Genomic DNA, 5,456 nt, shown 5'->3' with positions numbered 1-5,456 from the left:
ATAACAAGTAAATGACCTAATAAACTAAAAGTTGAGCTGAAATCCTTCAATATCTTCATCTTCCATGGTATCAATATCCTCATCTTCACCATCTTGTCCCTGAACCAGCCAACATTTTCAAACATTTTATCCCTAAATCAACAATAATAAATAATCAAATTAGTATGTTTGTGCCTAAATAAAAATTCTTCTCCTAAATCAAATAATCAACTATGAACATTGAACCATATCATATACTAACACAGACACACAGTAACACTGTAATTTACTAAATTTGTAACTGTAATAGATTATAATGATCAGAATTTAGATATTCAAAAGAATGAATTAACAATGATCATAATTCAAACATTCATAATTTATACAATCCCAGAGGCCAAAATAACTAAAAAATTAAAATTAGTGATAAGTAACAACTAGAAAATTCAGGAAGTCAGTAATAAAATCAAGTAACAACTATGAAATCTTTTTAAAAAAACATACCTGAATGAAGGCAGTGAAGCGGCATGGTCATGCAGGAAGAGAAGTGGCAAGGTTGTGCAGTAGTGGAGGTAGAGAAACGGTGAACGATGGCAGCAAAGTATAGCAGATCAACAGAGACAGCAGAGGCTCGAATGAACATATACAACTCTGTGCGATGGTAGAGGCTCGATGAAGCGTGACAGACACGGCAGAGGCTCGACGTGCATAAAAGAGAACAGAGAGCGAGATAAGGAGAAGGTGAGAAGCAGAGCAGAGAGTAAGACGCGGGGTTGTGCGTAAAGCTGAGCAGACAAAGGAGCAGCAATGCCAGCCGGCAGAGAACGACGATGAAGGTAGACGAGTAAAGTCAGAACAATGAGTGAGAGAGAGAGAGAGAGAACATCAGAGAGTGAGGTAAGACGGAGTCACTGAGCCAAATAGGGATTTAGGATAAGTGGGTAGCATTTTTTTCATTTTTTTTTTGGCAAAAATGCCAAAACAACGTTATTTTGGGCCAAAATGGGCACCTAATGCAAACTAGCTAACTCGCTCTCAAACTTGCGAGTTTGATCGAGTTTATGCGAGTCTAGCCGAGTCTACCCGATTTTACTCAAAAATGAGTTTGTGTCCGAGTTAACTCGATTTCACTACCTAAACTTGTAAACTTGTACGTGTTTATGAGTTAACTAGAGAGTTTAACAACAATGTGAACAAGTGTTAGATTTATTTAAATGTTTATGCGTTTTTTAATGTAATGAATTTGTTAGGAAGAAATGGAGCGGTCGAAAATTATTAAGTGATGCGTGTGTTTTTATGAAGAGATGAGATCAAAGCATGAAGATTTGATATTGTTCTTTGTGCCTACATTAGTCAACTTCTGTACTTCTGTACTTCTATTTATTGAGTAATCTTGTACTTCTATTTAAGCCAAATTACCAATCTTGTTTTCTTCACTAAAATTCTTGGTGGCCTTCTCAATCCCCTCTATGGTGTAGTTAACCAAGCAGTACTTAATTTCTGCAAGAAGATCCAGCGTCAGCCATGAAGCCGTGAAACATCTTCTGCTGGTTTCCATATACATAGGAGAGCTTTCGCTTGTTGAGCATATCAGGTTGGTAGAGGGGAAAACTACATCATTTTTCCATTTCATCAAGCTCTTAACAAATAATCCACTAGAAAGTAGTGTTATGACCAAACCAAATCTTATAAGAGGCCCTGCAATAGTTAAAAGTTTTTGTTGGCTTTGTAAACCAAGAATGTTTTTTGCATGAATGGTTTGTTGAATTGCAAGTGTATCTTGATTCTGAGGTTGTTTCATTTAAATTACAAATAGTACAGTTTGACTTGGAGTTGAAAAGGGAGTGGAACAACATGTATAGTTATTCGACCAGCAATTTAGGTGGCTTAATATTTTATGACAGTAGTCTCTCTATTGATCACAATCTTTACAATTGTAAATTTAAGTCTTCCTTGCTTCTTTGTTGGTGATTTCAGCATGAAGTTTTTTGTTATCTACTCATTATACACTTAAAAAAATAATGAAACATATACTCAAACTAATTTACACAATTTGTCATTTGTCTGTTTCAACTCAAGTATCAAACTACAACTTAAACAACAACACTATGACTAGGACAATACAGACTACATATACAAAAAGTTGAAAGACCGCTAACAATTTCGAAAATACAACATCATTATATAAATTTTCAACTCGGTCGATCGACTTCAAACTGGAATTCAAATAACTAGCGATCATCTACAACTTCAGCATGTTGGATAAGTTAATAGGTTCTCAAGTTATACATTCACAGCTTCCTGAATTAGAAAATCATATAAGTAGATCAACTCACTAAATCAGTTTTATTAGACTCTTATATTGATTATTGCAGGTCATATAAACTAATTTTGGATTTAATAAGTTTTGAAAAGTTAACCAAATTCGTTATTCTATAAAATGTTGAATATTAAATTAGGATCAATTCAATTAAGTGAGTTAGTCACTTGTTTTATGAACCTTCGGGTAGCAACTGATTGGTAACTTATCAATTGGTAATAATATAAAGTAACCATAAGTTGTAACTGATGAAAAGTTAAGCAAGAAAGTAATTCAGTTATAATTTTCTCAGGCTAAAGAAAATTCAAAGTCAAGAGCTGAGGCATCTTAATTATTTCAACCACTGCAACTAGAGATATAATAATAGAATGCCATAAAAGAAAAGAAAAGAAAAAGAGGATTCAAAGGGGAATGGGGCAAAGGCAGTAGTATTTAATTTTCACACAACATCAACACCTGAACCAAATCAACTTGAGCAATTTTCTACGAACCCAATTTCCCAATTTTATTGTATTAAGGACCACAAAAAGTCACAGGTTCATGTGAAGATGCAAACAAATTAGCAGACAAAGGCAAATTAGGAAAATAATCATTTCACTATTCTAAAATAATTTCAAAATTATAAGCAATTCTGAACTTGGGAAAACAAAAAAAGAGATTCAAAACGCAAATACAATAGGTTCCAAACACACTAAGCTTCGTTCCTACTATATGCAAATAAACACAACAATCATACCTTCGATAAGTGGATTCCTAGGCTTCTATGTGTGCCAAAATATTGGATGCAAATAAATACTCTAAGACTTGAAGACCTGATATTCAACCAACCCAATAGAAGTTTACATTTTTTGTTGTCTAGTTTTAATAGAAAAGAGCATAAGAGAGCAGAAAGAAAATACAATAGTGATGTAATCCACAGAAATCCTGGGAAGGAACTAACTAGCGAAGGCTTCAAGACGCGATTGTGAACCGCTAAAGACAAGCGCGCCGTCGTCGCTCGGTAGTATTCGGCGTTTCTACCGGCGACGGGGAAGACCGGAAGATTTGGGGAGAGGAGACAAGAATTCAAGAGGTCTGGAGTGGGTTATGGCTGGAGTGGGTTAGGGCGACATTTCTAAAAAACTAAAATCTGAATTTGGGATTAAGGTTGCATACAAAATTTAAGGGTATAATTGTAAATTTAACAATTTCAGTATCTAGTTTTAATTCAAGCCAAACAGGATACTAAGACATAATGCAGTCCTGTACACTACTATGCCAAACACAATATTAAAACTTTTTTAAGTTTCTGTTTTAGTCACTATCTCTCAGTCTCTATCTTGCAAACAAACGCTACCTTAGTGTCTTTTCTTGTTCTTGTTCTGTTCTTAAAAATGAAAAAAAAAATGGCCAATGAGCAAGTAGAATAGAGGATTCAATGGGTAAATTAAAAAGAGTGAATACCCCACCCGACCCCTAATAATTACCTCGAAGAACTACGAGGTCTTTGACAAAAAAAATATCCAACCCGGTTTCTGATCTTTTTTTTGGACTGATTAGCCTCTGTGTAAAAAAAAATAACATTGACTTTTTTGGCACTGGGGCTAATCAGTCCCATAAAAGTAAAGCTCAGGAGTCGAGTTGGGTATTTTTTTTTTTTTTGGTCGAGGGTCTCGTTGTCTTTCGGAGTACCTCCTTAGTGCTGTTTTGTATTAGATTGATTCTTGTAGTTAGTATAATACTGAAGTAATTTGGAGGAGATAAGCTGAAGCTTTTAGTTTTTAATTTTTTATAACTTCTGAAACTTCTTGTTTTCTCTCCTCCTTCTATGAAGTCGAAATCCTTGTATACAGTTTTTAACAATAAAAAAGAAAAAAAAAAGAAATTAAATACTCCGGACCCAATAGGAAATACCCAAAAAAAAAAAGTAAGAAATATACTGAAGCTGTTATGTGGCCATTCCGTTCATCGTGATGAAACACGTCATAGTCATGCCATAAAAAATTTAGGGCCACATAAAGCGGTTTTCATTCTAACAGGAATAAAAAACAATTGTGATTTTCGAATTTCTTGACAGATGGGAATAGATGGTAGGTAAGAAGTATTTTTCAGTTATTTAGATTCAGATATATTTTATATTTTATAGCTCAAATTGTTGTTGTTAATAAAATGACACTGTCACGTGAATTATGCGCCTAACTTGTATGATATAGTTCCTAACATTGACACATTATTGTTTTAAATATGGCTCAACAGGGTTCTAACAGGAACACTTGCTGGATGACTCATTTCAAACCTTATTGGATGTTGTTGTCACGAGAACAACTCATTTAGTGAGACTTTTACATAATTTTGCTTTATAAAAGGGAAAATGAAAGAAAAGGTAGCGTTTAGGTACTTTAAATTTTACCTATTAAGGGATTATTCTTAAATTTATGTCTAAATCATAATTATAATTATCAACAAAGAAAATTTTATTTGATGGACCAATCTTTATCACAAAATATTTTGCGGTTAGGTATATTTTGTGGAATGTTATGATCATTTGATCTGTTAAACACTAAAAACTCCACACCTAAAAAGTACACATTCAAAACTCCCATAGGTATAAAAAAATAAGATTAAATTATTTTGTCAATTTTTATACTTTTATTAAATTTATAATTAAATTTTTATAATTTAAAAATTTTTAATTGGTTCTCTATATCGTTTTGACTTTTGGATTTTGAAATTAGAGCTTTACTAATACGAAAAAAACGCTGAGTACCGTCAGATTTACCTTTAAATTTAGCGTTGCAGAGTAGCAACAAATTAACCGGTAATAAAAGCGTCGAATTCATCAAGTTAAATTATTACCGGCGAATTTATATTTCCGACAGTAAATTCACCGGTAATAATTGGAGGAAAACAAAAAAAAGGTATATAAGTTAGTATCGGATTTATTGTCAGATAAATCTGCTAATAAACCCATTTAGTAAAAATGCAGCGTTTTGGTGACCCGCAATAGGTTATTGTCGGATTTTTCGACGGTAAATTTGTTCTAAATCCGAAGAGCGAATGCTCTCTTCCTTCATTTTGAATCTCTCTCTCTCTCTTTCTCTCTCTATCTCTCTCTCTCTCTACCCTTTCTTCTCCCTCTCTCTAACCCTCTCCCTCTTTGCCACTCTGCCAGTTCCAC

The sequence above is a fragment of the Arachis duranensis genome, chromosome 5, assembly GCF_000817695.3.
Source record: "Arachis duranensis cultivar V14167 chromosome 5, aradu.V14167.gnm2.J7QH, whole genome shotgun sequence".
Classification (NCBI taxonomy): Eukaryota; Viridiplantae; Streptophyta; class Magnoliopsida; order Fabales; family Fabaceae; genus Arachis; species Arachis duranensis.
The sequence above is the reverse complement of the archived record's forward strand: the minus strand, read 5'-3'. Positions refer to the sequence as shown.